Source organism: Aquila chrysaetos, chromosome 7 (assembly GCF_900496995.4).
Source record: "Aquila chrysaetos chrysaetos chromosome 7, bAquChr1.4, whole genome shotgun sequence".
Classification (NCBI taxonomy): Eukaryota; Metazoa; Chordata; class Aves; order Accipitriformes; family Accipitridae; genus Aquila; species Aquila chrysaetos.
This window is the reverse complement of record NC_044010.1, coordinates 31527067-31546847: the sequence shown is the minus strand read 5'-3', so window position 1 is coordinate 31546847 and position 19781 is coordinate 31527067. Positions and strand designations below refer to the sequence as shown.

The 19781-nt window shown below is 43.2% G+C and overlaps 1 long non-coding RNA gene across 1 annotated transcript in view; it reads right to left on the bottom strand.

Annotated features, from left to right (window-relative positions):
* LOC121233421 overlaps window positions 1-19781 on the bottom strand; it is a 45710-nt gene that overhangs the window by 4350 nt on the left and 21579 nt on the right. The window contains exon 3 of the long non-coding RNA XR_005932791.1: window positions 5618-5740. This is a non-coding gene — a long non-coding RNA (uncharacterized LOC121233421). The remainder of the gene's footprint in view (window positions 1-5617; window positions 5741-19781) is intronic.

Sequence of the window (19781 nt, the reverse complement as noted above, 5' to 3'; positions counted from 1 at the left end):
GTAGGAACAGCTGTGGAATTTCACTAGCGGTCACTGCTGAGCTTGATGAGCAGCACCGGTCCCAGCTGACATCCCGGTGAGATCCCATTGATGAGGTCCCTCCATTTTTCCCTCTTTCCATTTTATCTGATGACTCATTTGTTTATTTAACAGCCTGTGCTGAGTGGCTTTGTCAAAAGCTTTTCAGAAATCACTGTTATCCACATGGTTCTTTATTCCACTAGGTGTGGTGGCTGATGTAGGTGACAGAGAGCACATTGTAAGCCTCAGTTCAACTGCATCCACTTGTTTTCCCGTTGTACTCTAGGGTCTAAGCCATCTAATCCTGCTAATTCACTATTAATCATTTCATCAGCTGGTTGTTCAGCTCCTTCTCCTGATATTTCACCTTCACACAGTCCCTCAGGTTGTCCCCTGTAAAGATATTCTCCTACATGGGAACTTCTGTATGACCTGCTATAGAAAATGCTAGCAGGATAACGTTCAGTGTTATAGCTGTTGCGAAACACCTCTTGCCATTTTTTCGGTCATATACATTGGTTCTCAAAGCCCTCCTCTTGCCACTGGAACCGTAAAGACAACAGCAGAAGGATTGCTATCTCTACAGCCACTCATTCCCCATGAGACACCCAAGCCTGTTCTTACATATCCCTGCATTAGCAGACAATCTGATGTGCAACCTTTCTCTCTTTCACTGGCTTTTCCTCAAAAGAACAGTCAGAAATCTATTTAAGCACTGTACTTCAGCTATCATCTGCACAAGTTTCAAGGACCGCATTTTTTTCCAGGGAATCTTTCAAGAGTTTTCCAAGCCTTAGCCATGAAGAAATAGTTACCCCCTACCTGTTGGCCAACCAGCTGCTGTAATTTGATTCCTGCTCTTTTCTTTTTGGTTCCTATTCTCCTGGAGAATTGCTAACTATTGCTGAAATTTGTATTGTGCCTGTTTTTATTAATTCATCAAATGCCAATGAACTGGTTCCTCATTCTGTTTGACCAGCTGTTTCATATAATCTGTTGTTACATTTGGCTTTAAAAATCTCCCAGGAGGAGCACAATAACTCAAATTTGTCAGATCTGCAGTAATTCATGAAAGATGGTTAGTATGTGGAAATCCAGATTTCTTAAATGCAAGTATCAAGATACCAGTTCTATTGTTGAAACCAAGATGGGACTTCCAATATAACCCACTTGTCACTTACAATTCCCCCACTCCCCTTCATATTACTGCGTAGCCTGAAATTTTCTGTGTTTGGTCTTAGTCCAGAATTCAATGTATTTCCTTTCAAGAGTGAAGAAAATCTGTTCAGATTAGCACCGCACAATCCAAAAAATTAAGAAAATCACTCAGATGCTCCTTCTACTCAGATAACTCAAGAAACATTTTCTTTAAAGCCTCACATTTGGCATGTGTCTAAGAGGAATGTGTGGTTTGCCTTGATAGAAGAAATATGGTAATGAATGTTCAAACATTTTCTACTTTGTAATTTGTAATTGTCCTTACTGGTTTAGCAATAAGTATATAAGTATAATGTTCAGAGAGTTTTTAGTTATGGTTATTTGACTGCAACACAGATCTTTTTGTTATCTTATTTGACTCAGGAGTTACATAAGATGTCATTTGGAAACCACTGTCTGGCATTATACAATGTCAAATGCATATACCCTGAAGAGAGTCTCAACATTTTCTTTACAAATACTGTGGCTCAATGCTTTTTTTCCAGCAGCACCTTCTCACCTGCACAACTCCATATAAAACAGTTCAAGCTCACAGGCATAAACTTCAATGTGAAATAACGGATTTTTAAATCCATTCTGGTATTTATGGGAAGTGTAGTTAAATGCAATTAGATAGGCACCAACCAGTTCTTTCAGAAAAGTTCAATTCCCTGATAGCATAAAGCAATATAGCATCAATGAACAATTAGTTATATTAGTTTAGGCCTCATCTTTGGATTCAACTGCTCTGAATATGTTTGATATCATCCAACACATGCAGCCTGGTAGCATGAGGGCAGTTACGTCTATGTGGAGATCTCCTAAAAGCAGCCTAAGATCATCCCTACACTGGAAAGTAAGGTGGACATACAAGCTGGCTTCAAGCACACTTCTTATCCACTCTACATGGCCTACGCTTCCGTGCCCTCCTTGGAGGAACCCCTCTTGGGCTGCCTAATGGACACCTGGCATCGTCCATCCTTCCTGCATGCAGCCCACTGACAGAAGAACCTGGGCTCCAACTCTGGCCACTGAACTTCAAACTCCTCTGCTTTAGAGAGTCAGAAGTCCTCCCGGCCACCAGTCCTCTGGCACATGCATGCAAACAGCGTGGGGCGGGAGTGGGGGGGAACACAAGCCTAGACTTCAGAGCAGGTTCAGAGCCAGAGTGTCACACAGAAGCTGATGCTGGCTCCACAGCCTTATGGGCAGTGGCAGGCAGGGGCCAGGAGCGATGTCTCCAAGGTCAGGACTGGCACAAGTACTCTTAGACTGCCCACCTCACGTGGCTGAGAAGCAGCGTGTTAACAGCTGGCAATGGAAGAAATATCAGCTGTGGGCAGAAGAGCTTCTGTTCCTGCTGGGTACCCCAGAAGCAGCTCATTAAAGAAACAAAAGGGCATGCCCCACCTCTCCCCTCTACACCTACAACACAGTTGTACGCCACAAATCTGCACAGTTTCAACCCGTGCAGCAGCCTGAAATGCAGAAGATGCAGAAGTGGGCATACTGCCCTTTAGCTTTGATGTCTAATCCTGTGTGTCCTAAGGAGACAGGCTCTTCAAAGCACCCAGCTGCTGCTCCGGGATCTTGTACATAACTGACTTGCTCAGAGAACAAGGAACATCTTTTAGCTTCATTACCAGTAGGTAACCCTGCTGACTTTAGATGCAGTGAGATCCCTGGTTTAGCTTCCTTGTGGGAATGACTGCTGACAAATAAAACATAGCCAGCTTGCGGTTAAAGCACAGGATCTTTGCTCTATTCCTGGAATTGCAGCAGATTTCCTGTGTGGCTTTGGACAAGTCACGTAAGCCACAGTATTCAAACCTGGGGCCAAGCCACTGGGTGCTCAGCAGTTTGAAAATCAGGTGTTTGTTTATTTGTTTAAGTATAGATTTAGGACCCTTATTTTTGGCATCCATTTTTTTAAAATCTTTGGCCTATGTGTCTCAGATTCAACACCTATATGGCCATGTTACACAACCAGCCAAAGCTCCCGTCGAATTTGGGGAGACCACTGTGTTCCCTTGATGTTAGGCAACTTATCTACGTACAAATTTAGGTGCCTGTCTTTAGTTTACAAGGCTGATCATGTGGGGATTCATCTCTCTGAGCCAATAACTTCCACCTACAAATGAAGAGGACCCAGGAGCACACTTCTATCTCTTCAGGCCTTTCAGAGGCTCAGCGTGTTATAGGTGGAAAAGCTCTAATCCCTTATCCAAACAGAGAAATGCAAAAATGATCCTTTGTACAGATGTTTATTATACCTCTGTAATTACACTTGATTTGGACAGTCATTGAATATGGTTTTTGTATTCTCAGTGGGGAAAAAAATCAACACTTGCTGGGAAGAAAGGTCTAGCAGTTGTTCTCACCCGGAACTAGATTTTTTTTTTCTAAAAAAGGAACCCCAGAATTTGCCTGTTAGTTTTTTGTTCCCACTCCTCCCCAAGATATAAGCCTTCTGTCAGGATCCAATCACCAGAAAATGTAATCTAAGACCTTTTTAAACAGAAAAATGCAAGGTAGAAGTCCAAAACCACTAATTATTTTTCATTCCTTGTTTTAAATAACCTGTCAAAATAAACAAATACCTTCTAGGCTGAGACTTTCTATGGCAATTTTTAGTCCTGGCTGAATTTTAACAGCCAACTTATAACAACAATACACTCTTATTGGTAGTGGCATGTATGCTACCACGGTAAAAATATTTTTCAATGTGCAGACACTGTATGGTATTTAAATAGAAATATCCTTTTTATTTTTGCTGACAGACTCCTCAGGCAAAGCCAGCTGATTGGAGAAGCAGAACTTTTATTAGCATACCCAGGGGCCAGCGGGCTGGATGCTGTGTTCAACACGCTGCTCTCACACAGGAGGGGGTTGTCAGGAAGGAGAAATAGGGTATCTAATCTTAGTCCCCATTAAGACCTGCATAGTAGAGCCTAACAGAAGACACCAATGACACATTTCATACCCCAGAAATGGAGGACTGTTTGTTTTTTTCCCAATATGCAGTAGACCTGTTGGATATGTGGCAAGAAGCAGGTACAAAAGCAGGTGAAGTCTCTAAAAGTACTGGTGGCAAGTGACATTTCCTAGCAAAGTGGATTAAAAATCCAAGGGAATCTTTAAACCAAATATTGGCTTTTGTAGAACAACAAAACCAGGATAGTGTTTCCACTCAGCCATAAAAGTTACTGCGGTTGTGTAATCATGTTGAGTTGTGGCCTTAGGAGAAGTTATAAAGCAGCTGCAGCAAATTAACTTTTCAAAAGTTATTATGGATTGGATGGAATCTAGAAAATTCCCCCATGTTATTTTTTTTAATAAAACTGTAAAATGAACAACTGTGGATGAGATCTCATCTCAAGCCTCTCACCCTGTGCAAGCACAAACCTGAAGACTTCAAGTGGAAATGTAAAGCCAGAAGCTCCCCTCCCCTCAAAAAAGACACCCCCCTCCCAAAAATGGATGGACACCTTTTTTCCTCTCTAAGGGCCTGATCCATATCCCACAGAATTCATTCAAAGGAATCCCACTATGGGGGCTTAGTAGACCTTAAACAAGGTATAAACTTGTGGGGTGATCTCAAATGACCAGCTTCTTGCAAAACAGTTGGGAAACCTCATGCCTGAGAAAGGGGTGTGCAACACCAGAAGGAAACCCACAGGAGGGTTGCCACAGCTGGCACAGGGGCAAATTCTGGATGCAGTAGGATGCTGTAAATGGGAAGTCACTGGTTCTCAGGTTAAAAGGCAGCACTCTATCTCCTGGGTTCCAGCAAGCTCAGAGCTCAGCTGGAGCAACACATCCTGACCTCACCTGGGAAGAAGTTACAGTCACTCAACTAATAGGAGGCACCTTGACTTTCTAGGAGGAGGCAGCTGCTGACCTTATCCAAAGTGTAATTTGGGAAAGAACAGCACAGCCTTGCAGATCACCTTGAGGCTGCTGAGCCCAGGGAGTAAGTAGAAGACAGAGGGTCCAGGCAACAGCAGGAAAAGAAACCAACAGTACTGCGTAAGAAGTTGTGAAGTAAAACAAAAGAAGATATTGGTGTCATGGTCACTGCAGTCACAAGTATTTGGACTAGAAAATTTGTTATGTGGGAGATGAACAGGCTTGAAAACTCCTGGACTGAGCCGTGAGAAAACCGCACAGTAATAGTCAGAAACATGTGGGATGGGGGAGGCAGGCATAGTAGAAAAGAGCAGCATGTCTTGATGTTTGAAATGAAATCCATACTGCAACTGTTTTAGGACAAATGCCTTACATCTTAACCCATAAAAGCTCTTGAATTAGACCTTAAAGAAGCAAGTCACTAGAAACTCATTACCTCTAACTTTTTTCCATATTCTCTTGCCCAGTCAGTGGTCTGAAATGTACATACCTGTCATTTGACTCATCATGTATAACAAAATGTGAAGCACTGGAGCAATTCTAGGACCTGGAGTTCCAGGTTCTTGTGGCTGCATGAGGTGACAGTCTCAGAGCACTTGGGTTCATGTTGGGTCTAAACACAATAGAAAGAAGTCAGTGCTTCCAATGTATGCACTCTCTGAGTATTTAGAAACAAACCTGAATTAACAATGCCTATAGCACCCTTAAGAACAGGGTCCATGGCATTTCCATGTCTATTCAAAGCCAGCTAGTGTACCAAATCTGAAGGATCTGTCCCATTATAATAGTAATATGTGACATGTACAATGTTTCAGACCTTCAAAGTGTTCTCTTGGCATAAATTAATGACTTCTCACCAACACTCATGTGAGACAGGTAAGTGTTTACACAAATAGGGAAACCAAGACCCCATTCAGAATGTATTTATAGAGTGACCTAGTTACATTTGGGCATGTTAGACTGCGTTCTTGCCTGAGGACAGTTTTCAGATGTGACACAATTTGCAAGTCACTGAACTACAGATGTAGTGTTGTGGATGGCCAGACGGCCAAGCTCCCCTGTGATCATCTTTCCTGCATTCTATCAGAAGGGTTGCTTCAAATATTTTCAAGTACTTAACCCAACCATTCTGGAAAGAGAAAGCTGGGTTTATCTACCAAAGAACTTGAAACAGAACACACAGACGCCTTGCATATAGAAAAAAGCTTTTGCATACAAAAACGCTTTTGACAAAATGTGGGCTATTTTTAATATCCATAGATCAGCCTCCTCAGAGGCAAGAAATGATAGAGGTGGACTGAGGGACTAACAGAAACTAGTGGCACTGTTCTTTGCAAATTAGTTTTAAAAAAAAGTCAATTTTCGGGCAATCATTAGAAAGTAAAAGAGTTCAAAGTCCCTTCCCTCTTTGTGTTTCATAACTCAGATCTTGCCTGTTTAATTTCCCGCTTGTCTGGGACAATGGTTGTTTCTTTCACTGTCTCTTTACACTGCCTAGTGGCAAAAGCGTTAAAAGAGCCTCTGAATTAGTGATGGCTGTCTGCTGGCCTACAGGCCCATGGTAGCATGTGAACTACTTACAAGGGATCTGGGAAAAGTGGCTGAGGAGAAGAGTTGTCACTACACTTATGCTGTGCTTCACCTTTGTTAAAAATTTTGTAGGGGTCCACTAATTGGGAGACATTGGAAAACACTGCTCTAAATGAGCTTGTAATGACATTTATCAAAATACCAGCTGACATACTGAAGGATACAAGCTCTCCTCACAGGCCTTGTTCCTCGTAACACAAACAAAATTACTATGGAAAAAATAGTTTCCTTAGTAGACTTATGGATATCTAATATCTAAAGTAGTAAAAAAGCAGGAGGTAAAAAAGAGATTACCTTAATGTAATCTGAATGACTTTAACCCATATTAGAAAATAGGGACAAATAAACCTGAAGGATGGATGGATCATCCCCACATGGCATGACAACCCCTTTAAAGTCAGCATGTGACTATTCTGCACCTCTGCTGGAAGGAGATCCTAAAATACACCCACCACACACCTCCCCACACCATCACTTCCAGAGTCTTCGCTTGGTTGCAAACTTCCTATTGCTTCTGGCCCAGAAACAGGGACAGAAACGAATTCAACTGCAGGATCTGGTTTGCATTGTTTGCTCTTGATTTGTTTGGCGTGCAGAGGGCAGTGTTTTCAAAAAGCCTCCATGACACTACAACTGTTCTCTAATGAAATGTTAGTGGGAACTTTACCACTGACTTCATTGGGAACAGCTTTAGGTCAATGCTAGGCTCTTTCTGGGAAAAAAAAGCAGCCCAACAAAAAAACAACAAAAAGCCCTCAATCTTTATTTTCCTTAAAATGATGTCTTGTGAGTGCATTACAGAGTGATGCCAGTCCAAGGGGGCAGGAAAGAATGCTGAGAGATGAAATGCAGAGTTTCCTCTAAATATCAAGTGCAGAAAGCAGCCAGTGACTTGCCATTTTTGCAGTGTATAATCGTCAGGAAGCTTGTCACAGATGCCCTACGCTCTCCAAACAATGTTTCAGTTTCTCTTTCCCTTCAGATCATTTTCTGAGAGTCCCCCTCGCCAGCTATCTCATCAGTCCTCTGGTATTTTTCCCTGGGGCTTTCAGTTCCCTGTCTAACCATGCCCTCTTACATATATCCCCTTTCGCACATCTAGGTCTCCATTAACCTTTCTCACTTTCCTTCATACCATCACAGTTTTAATTCAGGTCACTTCATTTTTCCATCTCAGTGTAAGCATGTAATTGTGTCTGAGAATCTGTACTACCCTTATCAGTATGAATGATGGTTCTCAATTCTACACTGGTCCAATAAGGATGAAATCTTCCCATTAAAGAGCCTTTCCCAAAGTGAACACCGTTTCCCAATTACTTTATTGAACAAAAATGATGATCCCATTGCTAGGACCTGGATTCCCTGTAATGTTCAGTTTGTACTTGCCACAGGCCCCATCCAAACCTTATTCAGAATTAGTGGAAGTTTTTGCATCACCTCCAAAGGACTTAGGATTGTATTGTAGCTTGTTATGGGATAATTTTGTTTTCTCCTACATGAACAGTCTTGTTCCCAGTTACTCCTGCATATTTCTGCAGGGTGTTGTATCCTCACAAGGGGTGTTGCACAGTAACAAGAATTTTCACCCTCAAATATACCTTCCTTAAAGCCCACTTATTGTTTCAGGAAAGTGCTCAGTTCCTTCAATTGTTTTCCTATCAATAAACTTTCACTCATGAATACGTTTTCCATGCTTATGGCAGGTTTTACCTTTAAAGCAGGCAAACAGAAAGGTAGTTGGCCCATGCAAACTCAACTGATGCTTGGCTTTATGCTAGCATGAATGAAAGATTTTATGGGTGCCACACTGTTCACTTCTGGCACTGAATGGCTCAGTAGCTGAGATCATATGCAAACCAGCTGCTCTTCCAGGTGACATGTTCATTGTCCCTATAGGAACACTCTGCATCCAAACCCTATGCAAACACGCTACAGGGAACAAAGCTGGCTCATCTCCATAAAACAGTCATAGGATTGGAACAGGAAGCTGATGCATTGTGTGCTATATTTTTTCCTCTATGTTTCAGAGAAAAAATATCAGAAAAGAAGGAAGATACGGGCCATTAAGTCTGCAGTGCAACCAGGTTGTAGTCATGAACTGAGAACAGGAGCTGGTCACCAGCTTCTTGAAGACGTGGCAGTAAATGGGAAAAATAAAAAAAAATCAATGGCTACGGCCTCCATCTTCATAGCCATATCTCCATCCAGTATGAATTTGGGCTGCTCCAGTAGAATCAGTGTAGATCACTGAGGGTCTGACTATAGGCCTCCTAAGTCCAGACTTGCTCCAGGTCATTTTAGTGAATAACAGTGTACACAGGCCACCATTTTCCAGGTGACTTAAGGCTGCCCAATACCTGAATCGATCTGAAAATCCTAGCCTGAATATCTTCAGCGGCAGCAGAAAATGACTCTCTGCTTCTTAGACACATTATCAGTTTTAATAAACAGTATTCCTACAAAAGAAACCCCTTCTGTCTCTAAAGAAAATCCATACACTCTTCTAAGGTGACTTTGTTGTTCATGAATGGTACCTGCATGCAGCCAGAGTTCTCTGCTTGTTACAAATAGCTCCTAAGCTACATACATTAAAAAGCAGTTTTAAAGCAAGAAAATAGCTTGAAAGGAATGAATGCTTAAGCAGAACACCATCTAAAGAGTCATTCATACCAGCTCAACAGCTTTATTACCCCTCGGTCTACTTTATTGCAGACTCAGAGGAGTAGAAGATATGGATAATAGCCACTCATGCCTTCATTTTCACCCTCAGTCCAAAAGCTCATTTCTCTGTTTTCCACTTTTCATGGAACAGCCAAGCCACTTACGTAATTGCTGAAGGCAACTGCCCACTTCTTACAGAAACCCTAAAAAGATGCAGTGATGATGCAGTCATACATAAACAATAGCTTGTTTTACAGAAGAACTGTTTGTTATATACTGTTTATAGATGAGTCCCAGATGTCTTTTCTTACACGTTCATCTGCATATAGTCATCAGTTTTGGCAAGGACAGCATGGAGCATGGTAAATCAGCATTGATCAGGCTCACAGACTATTCTGGAATTTTCATTGCAGAGCGCTATTTGTCATGGCTTTGACCAATAAAAGTAGTGAAGCAACACTTGTGCTATTTTAGAAGTTCAGACCATTTTGAAGCATGCCATCTAGACTCCTGGGCTCTGCAGTCTAGCTCTTCAAAGGAGATGTTTTCAACCTGCTTACCAAAGACCAGTGAAAATGTTTCAGAAAATGGGTGCAACAGGTTTGTAATTAGTTGTTTCTTTAACGTACCCCACCCACAGAAGCAACCGAAGGAACCAACAAAATGGGGGGAGAGTGGATCAAAACTGCAAGAGTGGTTCTCTTTTAATTTAATTTAAAATTGATTGCAAGTGTAAACCATCAGCAATAATACACCAGAAAATGCTGTTTCTTAAAGAAAGAGTTGGTGGCCTTCAGTGGACCAGGTTGGCAGGCACTGCCCTGGCATCTCCTGGTTATCTTGGCCTTGCAGAATAATTAGTACCTCAGACATGTCCTTCTCATTCTCTTGCACTTTCCCAGCAGCAGGCCAGTTTACGCAATGGTTCTTCTAACCAGTTTGCTGACCATTTAGTTTCTTAGATACTTCCACTGCCCCACATGCAGAAAGAGGACTCAATGCATAGCTGTAGCAGCTTGACTCACAGTACAGGTCCCTCTCTTTTTCAGGTGCAGAGCTTGACTCACAAAGGATCCTGATGCACCATTCCTCTGCTGTGAAATGGCTGGATTTGTTACTGCTGTTACCCATGGGATGTTATTACTTACTGTTGTACCATGTTGCCTGAGAAACTCAGTCTTCAGGTTAGTATCTTACTGTGCTAGGAACAGCAAACCCCCTGACTAAACTGTGGTCCAGAGACTTTATAGACAGAGACTGAAGACAATAAATGGATGTAGGTTAGGCATGCCAGGAGGTAAGGAGAAAATACCGCAGAGCACAGTTGCCAGCAGTCATAGTGTACCGCTGTTGTCACAGCTAAGCTGCTGTCACAGAAGCCCAGGGAAGGGGAATCTGAAAGTAAATAATGAAGTAACTTTGCAGGTTTTCCTGGGAGGCTCCCTCACCAAACAGGCACTGTGTAAGAGAGCAGGAAGAACTCAGATTGAAGCTCTAACATTGACATTAGATGCTGGCAACAAGGCAGGTGAGAGATGACTTATCACCAAACATGATGCCACAAGAATGAGGGAGAAAGGCATCTCTCCATCAGGGCAGTGTGGACAAGTAGCTTACATGTAATAGGGAGTAAGACCCAGTATACGGGTTGAACAGAGAGGATTGGCACAGTAAGCACAATATTCCCTAGACTATGTTCTCAATAGAAAGTTATTGGGTAGGGTGGTGGGTAGAGTAAGGCCAGAAAAAGGGTGTTGCAGCACTTTGTGCGGTGGAAGAGCAGAAACTGGGCTAGCAGATTTTGGCCTCATTTCCTAAGGAAAGAATGCCAATATGGTCATACTATCCATGTGTTAGTGTCCATCTCTTGTCCCATTTCATAATCTTTGCATCCATTGACTAAGTTCAGCTACATGTGGCAGGTGAACAGGCACCTCAAAATACAAAACTCCGACATAGTTCATGAAAATAGAGGGCAGGCAGAAGACAGAGACCTTAGAAGAGTCTGCCTTGACAACACCATCCACGGTCTGTGGTATGAATTCACTCTGTATTAAACATCATATGGGAGGGAAAGAGGCCATATAAATGATGCCAATGACATAAAAGCTTCCATTGGATACTGCATCTTCCTACATACCAAAGTCAGCCTCCAGATAAAAATCCATCAGAAAACAGGATACATAAGTTCAAATATTATGGAACAGGGTAGCAACGTCTATACATTAAAGGTGGCTTACATTAAAGATGGCTTTGTTCCCATGTACTCATATTTTCCTGAACCCATGCTTTTCTTCCGCCTAGAAATTCTGCCTATTTTTAGGATATTTCAGGACATTTTCAGGACTTCCTATGTTTGTTTGGATTTCTGGACCTCTGGCAGATGCAGGGAGACCTGGGCAGCAGAGCTGACAGACTTTTGTACATCCCAGATACTCCCACTATATGAGTACACCCTACCGTACAGCAACAGTGCCTGACTAGTATCTATCATTGTACAAGACACTTACCTGGCAGGTAGACCTCAGTTTTCTGAGCCATGTCAGGGATGCCTGAACAAGAGTTTCATAGCTGGTCTTCACACATAATAAAAGTCTCACGTGCTTTGGAAATGCTGGCTTTGCCGAGCATGTGCAGAACATTGTGTGTATCCTGTGCTTCCATGCTTTCATTCTGTAACCATAATGTCCGTACTATCACGTCCAGAAAACATCAAGAGAAAACATGCAGAGCTATATATGGCTAACAAGGACATTCTGGAAGATTTTTACATAATCCAGAAATGGAAAATGGTGCAGAGACTCAAGCAACAGATGAGTAGAGGCAGAAAGTGATGAAGGCAGAGATGAGGAGGTAGGAGGGCTACAGGAGTTGTGATGAGGACAGTAAGAGTCTGGGTCCAGTGATGCTGAAGGCGAGGTGAAGGAGACATCAGTGAGGGAAGCAGAGAATTAGTTTGCACAGAAGGATTTGGCCTACTGTTGAATCTCAATTTCCTCCAGTGAATGTGTTTTATGCAGCATATAAAGCAATAAGGGAAAACCAAAGGAGGGATATGTCATATAAGCCACTTTTGAAAGCCTTTTTAATAAAAGGAGGTTTGAGTTGCAGGGCCTCACAGAGCCTCTGCACCACTATGCTGGCATTTCCACCTAGCAGCAGCATTCCCAGCCACCACCAGCCAAGCAAACAAACAAACAAACAGCTGCCATGTTGTTTGCATTGTAGATGAACTCAGAAGAAAATACAGCTGCAATTAGTTGGCACGCAGCTGTTGAATTAAATCCTTTACTGCCCAGCTATTAGAGCACTGAACTGTGGCTTAAGCTGCAGTAGCTGGATTCAAAGCAAGGGGTGCCGAAGAAGGGGTTAACCCTACACCTGTGTGCATGTTCATAATGTGTATTTTTTCCTGAACACATTATTAGTCTGTTAGCTCATTTAGAGACCATAATGAAGTCATTATGATGCCACCAGTATATTTTGCCAGAAAGCTGGCAATCTTTAATCTGCTTCCTCTACAGCATCTCACAAAGGAAGGGAGAAACCAAAACACTGATTTCAACTAACAATGCATTTATTTGCAGTGCTGGGTCCCAGCACATGCTGAGAAGAAAATGATTTCGTTTATTCTCCCCTCCTTCTGATGGCTTTTACATAACAAGCAAGGCATAGAAGATCCCTCAATGCAGCACAAAGCCACTCCACCTTTTACATGCTTTTCATTTTCTCTGCACCTTCCTATGTATGTCATTTCCTTCAGCTGAGGCAACAAAGATGAAGTTAAAAATTCTTTGAAAAAAGCCCTGGCTAATGAGTTGCCGTGCATATACGCGTTGCCTGTAACTGCGTGCGGCTGCACTCATATCTTCTTGGGGAGACAACAATATACACTTAGCAGGGATTTCTAGGAGAAGTGTGCTAGAAAACAATGGTTGGCATGCCAACAAAGAGAACTTTCTGTGGGAGTCAGGGGAAGGTAGGGGATGTGGATGAGGACAAAGAGGGGCTAATCCACCCCAGTCTAGTTTCCCACTCACCAGTGCATGTGCATTTAGAAACAAGGGGTAAAAATGACTTTTGTCAATCCCTGCATTTGTTCCCCCATTAAACAAATGCCACTGATGTTTCAAGCTCATGTGGGTAGCATTCAAGGCAGATGCCCAGAGGGGCTGAATGAGCCTAGTTTTCCCATTAGCAATGGCTGGGATGTGACTGGGTCACACTACAGGGGAGACCTGAGCCACATCTATCATGAAGGGCTCTCCATGCATAAGGAAATGTACGTCCTATATAAAAAACAGAGAGGTGAGTAGGCTGGGAAGCTGAGTCTAAAGGCAGATGACTAGTATGACCATTGTCTTTTCTGAAAGCCTGATCCGAAGTCCAGTGAAGCTTCCCACTGTTTTCATCACCTAAAAAGATTACCAGAGGGAAGTAATTTTACTAGTACCAACAAAATGCTGAAAAACTGCACAAGAAATCCTTCCCTGATGCAAAGGGTTAGTAAATTCAATGACTTGGTCACAGTTATTTGCCAGATGTTCTGCTCACCATTGAGTCCTCCTGAAGCTTCAGTTCAAACTCTTTTCTTCAGACAATGATAACTTTCTGAGTTACTAGATCATACTGCACAAAGGTGACTTCTCACAAGAGCTCCCATCAGCCACGTCCAATGACTGATAACAGCACAGCAAGATTAGCAAAAAGTTGGGACACCAGTATACCTGAGCCCACCATCCTGCTTCAAGTGGCAAACAGCTGCAGCACAACACATATCTTCCCACAACTAAAGCATGCAAACCACCATTTTGTGACGATACCCTTGTGTTAAAGCACTAGCAGCACAGCTAAATGCCAGCAGGGCTACTTGCTTTTGGTAGATGGTGCACAGCTGCCAGCAGTGTGCTGGCATGCATGCCACAGAGATCTGAGCATCCCCTTCCAACGTACCACTGCATCACAGCCCTGAATTACCACTCCTGTGCTCTCCTCCAGTGCGTTGATGGTGCACTGGTGAGAGACTTATTAGTGGGTTCTAAAGTGGGACAAAAATGAAGATGCTTGCTCATGCCAAGGGAGCAGAAAGCACTGAGGAGCAAGGAGGGCACTGTGTCCAAGTGCGGATTGAAAGAGAAAGAGGCAATGAGTATATCATGGGTTGCTTTTCAACAAAGCAAATTATTTATGATCTCTGGATTTATATGTGGCACATACTGCACAGCTGGGGGACTGTGATCAGATAAGAGGAAGAAGAATAGCCTTGGAATTAAAGCATATGAGCAGAATCAGACAATGTGACTTTCGTAAATGACTTTGACCACCCAGCTCACTGGTGGGCACCTTCAGGAGGGCTACTCAAAGCTGTAGCCTGTAAGATAAATTGGGCACTCCAGTGTGGAGGAAAGGAGGAAGCCAAGGATGGGGAAATTTTCATCCTCAGTTACTAGGGACACTCAGCGCAGTGTGTGCATGTTGCTCATATGGCAAAACTCTGGCATTTTGCCACTCCCTGTGGTCACATCTAGCCCTGAGAGGCCCCGATAGCTTGTGGGCTCCCTCCTGCTGTGACCCCAGTGCCTGGGCCTACAGGTTCCTTGCAGAGAACCTGGGGTCAATTAGATGGGTCTGGGACACGGCCTTGAAAGCAAATGAACCGAGACTCAGAGAAACAGAGCTGAGTGCCCGGGCCCGAGTAGCTGAGCAGGACATGAGTAGGACATCTGCACTCCCACCCTAGAGGTTTTTCATGCTCTCTGCTTTGAACATGGTCCCAGAGCTACTGACCAATATCTCAACATCCCCTCTGTGCCTGACAGCAGGAAGTGCTGAACTTAGCACTTACATGCAGGACACTAGATTATCCATTGCACCCTGAAGTGATGGAGATAGATACACTACACAGCTTCCATGGAGTCAGTGCAGAAGGAAAAACAAAACATAACCATGATTTCAACTCACCACACAAGGAGCTTTTGTGCTCATCTATCCCATGACCATACAGTCAAAATGAAGTAGCACTGTCTGGCTGTCAAGGCTGACAACCAGGCAGCTGGAAGCTCTCAGGAAAACTTAGAACCTGCCAAGTCACCATTTCCAGGTGGGAAAAGAAAAGGGCAATACCCAGGGGGAAATCAAATAACAAATAATAACAAAAATAACAGATGTATGGCAGCCCTTTAGAGTAGTGAAACCAAGACTTCTATTGAGGAACTTTAGCTTGGGGTGGGGAGCAGAGCTGCCCCCAGCCGCAGCATAGGAGAGATACACAGCATCTTCGTCCACCTACAATGGTCAGATGGTGGTGGAGGGGTAGCGGGGAAAGAGAGTGGTGGCAAGGTGGCTTTTTTGTCACCAGTGCAGAACACATAGGTTTAGGTGCTTGAAGATCAGGAGCGTAAACTTCTTTGAGCTAAATGCTCCATAGTTACCTCAACCCACAGTTTTGGAGAACCACTTGAATATTCTTCACTCCTGTGCTCCCTGGCAGCACCCTCAAACATTACCTGCCATTGATTTTAACAACAGTCAGATACCCAAATACTGAATTGATACTATCAGCAGTCAGTCAAGAAGAGTCTAACAGTGCAGGGAAATGAAGAAAGAGCTTCTGAGGCCCAGGTTAATCCCCTGATGCTTAAGTCAGCTTTCTACTATTAATACATATTTATTACATTAATCATTATTTCCTAGCACTGTTGGTTAAGAAGAAATTTTGCACTAATTTCTTGCTAATCATGTTAATCATGAGGCAGGTTATTACTAGAAACTCTCTTAAATGCACTTATTTTTAATTTTATATATACTATGTATATATCCTATAGTTTGTAAATATCCATTATGTAAATTACACTTTAATTTTATATCTATTTATATCCCTTTCATTCAAGATCACCTGAGTCTATAACATAGCCAAATGCCTTACTGCATCATCTGCAACATTTATAATGCTAGTATCTCCTAGGCTTGAAGCCAGGCGGGTATATGTGTACACTGGTAGCAGCACAAACATACAGGAAAGAGCTATGTCTAAACCAACACTGTGTATGTTGAAAAGATTAAACTTCAGTCTTCTCATGCTGCAAACTTGGCTAAGAAAACTCTACATTTAAAAGAAGTAAAAAATGCTGCTTGAAGAACTACTGAAATGTCAAGCAGCATATGAAAGGACTCTGTTTTCATGTCATCTCCATGCCCTAACTCCTTTCACATCCCTCAGGATTATAATTTTTTAAATTGTATTTTAAAAAAAAAGGCTCAGTCATCTCAAGTGTATAATTTAAATGCCAAGTTCCTGCCTGGATTCACATTTTCTAGCTCAGTTTTAAATCATTGAAAACAGATTGAATGGGGTGCCGTGTTTGGCAAGCATTGCTGTTCACCTACCAACAGAACTTCAGTGTGGTCCTTTTCTGCAGACATTTACGCATTGGCTTGATGGGGACTACATAGGACAGGAAGGACCTTTCAGGCCTGCTGCGTATGCTTTTGTGTCATCCTGCTATTAAATCTCTCTGGAAAAGAAACATCAGCGTTCTGGAACTTGATACTGTAGAAAATTCTGTGGTCCTTTGGACCCCGTAAGTGCCAATTCATGTTTTGCTTACAGAAGCAAATCAAATGGCTTTTTCCCCTCAAATAGCATAATAATTGCTTTCTCCTTCTTGTGCAGAGGGCATTAAACAGTTGGGCTTGTTTGTCATACAAAATCAAATTAAAGAGAGCATGACAAGTTAGTGTGTGTCGTCTCTAAAGCATGAGAAAGGACTGATGCTCACGTTCCTGCCAACGCCACCCGCTTGTCTACCCTGGAAGGGCCAAATGCCATTTCCAAAGGTGAGAGCAGCTCAGAGGTGCTCTTCAGTCCCAGGCGTGGAGCTGTGATTTACCTTGCTGCTAAGGGGAGCTAACTGTGGCCATGCATTTCAAGGGTGGAAAAGTCTTCCACCAGCATTCCTGCGTCTCCCTGTTCCCGCCTCTCTGCACGTCCTCCCACACCAGACTCCCTACAAGCTGGATCCGCTTATAGTTTCCTGTTTAGAATTGGAAAGCAAATATTCCCCTTGGTCTGCTCCCAGCATAACCACTACCAGCTCCAAAAGTCCTAGTTAACTTCTGCTCTGTCCAAGCAGGATGTTCTTCCAAACATGCAGCCGCTGATCCAGGGGGCACAGCCATATCCTGCTGAAGAGGAAAAAACAAATGCCAGAGTTTCAGCTGCATCGATACAGGTAGCCATGGTTGCAATGCCATTGCAAGCCCTCCGTATTTGAGCACCTCCACAGCAGACTCATAGTACCTGGGGAGGCCCCAGCACCTTGAAGAGCCATGGCTGGCTGCACACTGGAAGTCCAGCAGCATCCCAGCTCTGTCCCCTGGTTACGTGGAGCTCCATGAGGCATTTCCCAGCACTCTGCCCCATCCTTCTCCCAGGAAGACTTTTATGACACCATTGTCCTGCCCCAGATGTAGGAAAAGAGAAAGGGTGGAGGGTACTGTGGTAGTGAAGAACAGAATAGATATTAATATCCTTGATGATGTCTGCATTTTATTTTTCCTTTTAATTTACAGCCTGGCACTTCAGCTGTAGTTGCTGTTTCCCTGATTGCACCTGGGTTGGGAGTTAAAAAAGAATATACTTTTTGTTGCTATTGGCCCGTAGATCAGACAAGCTTGCTCTAATGTTTCTACTTGCTATGTATGTACATGTGAGTTTAATAAAATTTGTTGTCTGTTTAAGCTCTGTTGTTGTCTACTCAGTTGTAGGGAAGTGGGAAGCTGTCACTATGCCAGAATTTTTCTTACTGAAGTCTAACAAAACAGTGAGCAATCTAGACAAACCAATAACATGGCACCCTGTGTCCCCAAACCAGCACGCACTAAGAGCTTCATTGAAATTGATCTTGAATTCAGCAAGTAAATCAACACTCACCCAAGACAATGCATTAAATTAATCATGCGCAAAATACCCCATACAGATCAGCAGGCCAAAAGTTTTTAAAAAATAAGCACAACAGAAACTTTCAGTTCTTGGTCAATATCAAAGTACCATGATGTTTCACCACAAAGCAGCACATATAATTAGCAATTACTCATTAACGTTGCCCCATGAAGCAAGCATGTGAGCAGATACCACATCCCTAATTCCCTTTGGCTCACTGGGCTCTGGCCTTATTTCATTACAAAAGCACTTCCGGGGTGTGCAAAAAGGCGAAAGAGCTCATTCAGGCCCCAGGGCCTGCTTCCTTGGCTGGCAGACTGCGGTGGATACAGCAGACCATGACTGGGAGAGTTGGCTTCTTCACACTCTTGGAGGATAAGCCCTCTCACTGTTGGCAAAACCGCCTTTTCTGCAGAAACCCCAGACTTTCTGGGTGCAGCTCCAGATGCCATGTCAGAAAGAGAGAGGATGGCAAGGTCCTCCCTAGACTGTCCCAAGATACCAGTGCCTGTGTCACTGGAATACAGCCCAACTTCTCCTCATCTGTAGGTGCCTGATCTCCCCAGGCCTTAGTGTCATCTGCACCACCATGCAGGAACACAGCCATGTTGCCCAGGAAATCCTCCCTGACAAGGTAGCAGTGCCTGTTGTGATTAGTGTATCTGCAAGGTTTGCAAACCTTTGAAGGGCAAACGATGGCACCGCTGTGGCTTGAGAGCCCCATCCTCTGGCATTGTTTCCAGTATGCCCCTGCTCCTGCCTGCCAGCATCTGTCATGATCAGCCTAACACTTGATTTTCCAACACCAGATGGGGCATCCACGTTTCCAATGTAAGATTTCCAGAACAGCCACACATTACATACCCCACCCCAGGGGCTTTTATCAGCAAGGGGCTCCTCTAGGTGTGGAGATGCCAGAAAAAGACAGCATCTTCCCAGAATCCCTGCAGACAGGAATTAACTGAGGGAAACACATGGGGGCTGTAAAAGAGACACAGATAAAATAGCCTGATCACTAAAAAAATTAAAATTTTTTTTAAAAGAGGAAAGAAAGAAGATTTGCTGGGACCCCACTGAAATGTGAACCCCTATCCCCATGATGCTCAGTGACAGGAACTCTGTGAGAAAAGACTACTTTCACTGTGCAGCGCGCTGCTCACAATTATGGTTTGCCATGAAACGTCATCGATATAGAGATTTAGAAATTTCCTTGCAAAGTCGACATGGTCCTAGAGAGTTAAACCAGGCGTACCCAGGAGATAATGTTTCAGAAAGGGTGAGGTTTGTCTCCACAGGAAGATTTGGATGGTTGAGTGGAGTTCTTGGTAAAGTGGACTGTAAGGTCCCATTTCTGAGAAATTACAACAAACAAGGTGTCAGTAACTGGGAATTAAGACCATAGACATCCTTCTTAGCAAAACCTGCTGTCTTAAGAAGTGTTGCTGGTCCTTAGTGTGACACA